The sequence below is a fragment of the Triticum urartu genome, chromosome 2 (assembly GCF_003073215.2).
Source record: "Triticum urartu cultivar G1812 chromosome 2, Tu2.1, whole genome shotgun sequence".
Classification (NCBI taxonomy): domain Eukaryota; kingdom Viridiplantae; phylum Streptophyta; class Magnoliopsida; order Poales; family Poaceae; genus Triticum; species Triticum urartu.
Window position 1 is genome coordinate 716004479 of NC_053023.1, and position 3548 is coordinate 716008026.

The following is a 3548-nucleotide window of genomic DNA, read 5'->3' on the forward strand; positions in this document are numbered from 1 at the left end:
AGGTGGCGCGGGCCGGCAAGATTGTTGGGCGGCGGCGGCCAAGGGAGGGTCGGAGGCTGGAAGGATTGTGGGGCGGCGCTGCCGTCCAAGGGAGAGGTTCGCAAGCCAGAAGGACTGTGGGGCGGCGCGGGCCAACAGGATTCTGCGGCGGCGGCGCCGACCAAGGGAGAGGGTTGCGAGGGGGACAGGCGTGGGTTGGCAAGATTGTGGGGCAGGCATCGGCTACCAAGGGATAGCCTCGGAGGCTGGAAGGATTGTCGGGAGGCGCGGGCCGGCAGGATTGTGGGGCCGGCGGCGCTGCCGTCCAAGGGAGAGGGTCGCATGCCGGAAGGATTATGGGGGCGGTGCGAGCCGACAGGATTCGGGGGCGGCGGCGCCAACCTAGGGAGAGGATCGCGGGAGGGGGGCGCAGGGCGGCAAGATTGTGGGGCGGACGGAGGTGGATGCCAAGGGAGATCACAGGAGAGGTTTGGGTGGGTGGTGGTGGCTGGCCGATCTAGGTTTCAGTGGGGATTCAGCAAGCAAATAGAAAGAAAAATAGTGATTCATCAACATAGGAATTTTTGCATCCCAACTCTAAAAGAAAAAATTTGCCCAACAAGGTTAACTACATGTATATGGTTAGTTTGTAACTATAATTTATTGAACTTTCCCTATGACAGTGCATAAACAACGTTCCTCTCGAGCTATGGGCAGGCTCAATATCCACTGCCTACCATCCCCATGCAGATGGATATGGAAATCATGTTGCTGGTCAAAGAAAACATTCTACTTTTATTTATTGATGATTCAGGAAAGATTAAGTACTAGAGACCTATGAGTAGAAAGAACTTCCATATGGATAATGCTTCATGTGTTTGTACTAAAAAATGATTGTCGGTGTCAAAACCGGTGGATCTCGGGTAGGGGGTCCCGAACTGTGCGTCTAGGCCGGATGGTAACAGGAGGCAGGGGACACGATGTTTTTCCCAGGTTCGGGCCCGCTTGATGGAGGTAAAACCCTATGTCGTGCTTGATTAATATTGATGATATGGGTAGTACAAGAGTAGATCTACCACGAGATCAGAGAGGCTAAACCCTAGAAGCTAGCCTATGGTATGATTGTATGTAATGGTTGTTGTCCTACGGACTAAAACCCTTCGGTTTATATAGACACCGGAGAGGGTTAGGGTTACACAAGGTCGGTTACCAAGGAGGAGATATCCATATACGTATTGCCTAGCTTGCCATCCACGCCAAGTAGAGTCCCATCCGGACACGAGACGAAGTCTTCAATCTTGTATCTTCATAGTCTAATAGTCCGGCCAATGGAGATAGTCCGGCCAATGGAGACCCCTAATCCAGGACTCCCTCAGTAGCCCCTGAACCAGGCTTCAATGACGATGAGTCTGGCACGCAGTATTGTCTTCGGCATTGCAAGGCGGGTTCCTTCTCCGAATACATCACAGAAGAACTTGAAAACGAGGATAGTGTCCGACCCTGCAAAATAAGTTCCACATTCCACCGCAGAGAGAATATTATTTTCGCAGATCTAATTTGCTGGCTTGTTTTGGCAGCATGACGTTATGTCATGGCCCGGTGATTTTTCGAACCGTTTCTTTTAACCAGCTCCGCACATAACGCGAGGTAGTTTTTCGACACGTCTTGTCAAAGCAGAGATCGTGTCAACTTATTTCGGGATTCTCAACAATAGGGGCATGGGTAACCCAACCGCGCCATCAATTGCGGCGCTTGGGGGATAAACGAGTTTTACCAGGCAAGTGGGGACGCTTAGTTTCGTCCGCCCATATAAAGGGATAAGGATTCACCTTTCTATCCAGGCCTTCTTCCTCCTTTGCTCATCGGCTCCCGCACACTCAAGCTCTAGCACCCAAGCCCACACTTCCGCCTCAACCCTCTCCAACCATGTCCGGAGCGAGAGGCAAGTGGATGGTCTCCTCCATCACGGAGGGAGACATCAAGAAACTGAGGAGAGCCAGATACCTGCCCGACGACATCGCGCACCGGCTCCCCGATGAGGGGCAGCTCATCCCCACCCCCAGGCCCCACGAGAGGGTAGTATTCCTCACCCATTTCCTCCGTGGACTGGGATTCCCTCTCCATCCCTTCGTCTGGGGGCTCATGTTTTATTACGGCCTGGATTTCCATGATCTGGCCCCGAACTTCATCCTCAACATCTCGGCGTTTATCGTCGTGTGCGAGGCCTTCCTCCGCATCAAGCCCCACTTCGGCTTATGGCTGAAGACCTTCAATGTCAAGCCGAAGGTGGTGGGCGGCCTCCAGGCGGAGTGCGGAGGCGCCATGGTGGGCAAGATGCCCAACATAACATGGCTCGAGGGCTCCTTTGTGGAAACCATAAAGGGGTGGCAATCGGGGTGGTTCTATATCACCGAGCCGCGTGACCCTGCATGGGCAGGGGCCCCCCGAGTTCCGATCTGGCATCCCCATGCGGCTCACCTCCTGGAAAGAGAAGGGCCTGTCCTGGGGTAGTTCGAAAGAGCTGACCGGACTTCAAACATGTATTCAAAACATGGTGGACAAGAAGCTCAAGCTTGTCAACATAGTCCAAGTCATGCTCATCCGCCGGATACTCCCGTGCCAAAAATGGGAGTTCAACTTGTGGGAGTTCAATCCGGCGCAGCACCGAACTCTGAACAGGCTCTTCGACATGACTCATGAAGACGCCTGGAGGGTGCTGTTCAAAAGCGCCCAGGTCCCCCCCTATTACTGAGGATCGCGGATTCAACACGAAGCGCCAAGCCAGTGTGGTATGCTGCTTTACCTTTCACAGGATACTTATTGTATATAGATTGACTCTGTGCGGGATCTAAACTCCCGTACCTTTAACAGGACTGGCAGAAGATGGCCGGACAGATCGACTGTCCGGCTCCTTTGCCCGAAGGCCCCATAGACGCCCTTCTGGCGAAGATGCTGACTCCGGCCCCTTACAAGGTGCCGGAGAAGACCAAGAAGGCCAAGGAAACCCGAAATAGTTCCCAACACCAGGCGTCGTCGGACTCACCGTCTGATGACTCTGCGGCGCACTCTTCCCCCGAAGACGAGGAAGAAGAAGAAGCTCCCCCACCGACTGGGGGAGACAAGCAAAGGAAGGCCGCCCCAACCGGAGAGGCCGAAGGGTCCAAGAAGGGAAGGACTCTCCTTCCGGACAGTTCCACCGCCGCCGATGAAGGCGAAGGCGAGTGGTTGCCCAGGGTCAAGCCCCCAGGGAGATCGTAAGTATTTGGATACCAAAGTATCCCATAGGATTCCTTTGTCGGACTACTTTCCCTAATCGCTGAACATAATTACGCAGGCCACCACGAGCCAATATCGAGGTATCATCGGACGGCTCCCTAGGCTCATCGGACATGGATAGCGATCCAGTCCTGACCGCCACCTCCCCTCGTCCTGCCGACGATGCCGAGGTGTTGTCTCAAGAGGCACCGGATCGAGGGGAGACAGTCCCGGAGGCGCCTCAAGGCGACCTTCCGGACTCCGGGAGCCGCGGGGACGGGGCCCCCGAGAGCTCCGAGTTCGGCCCTCAGCCG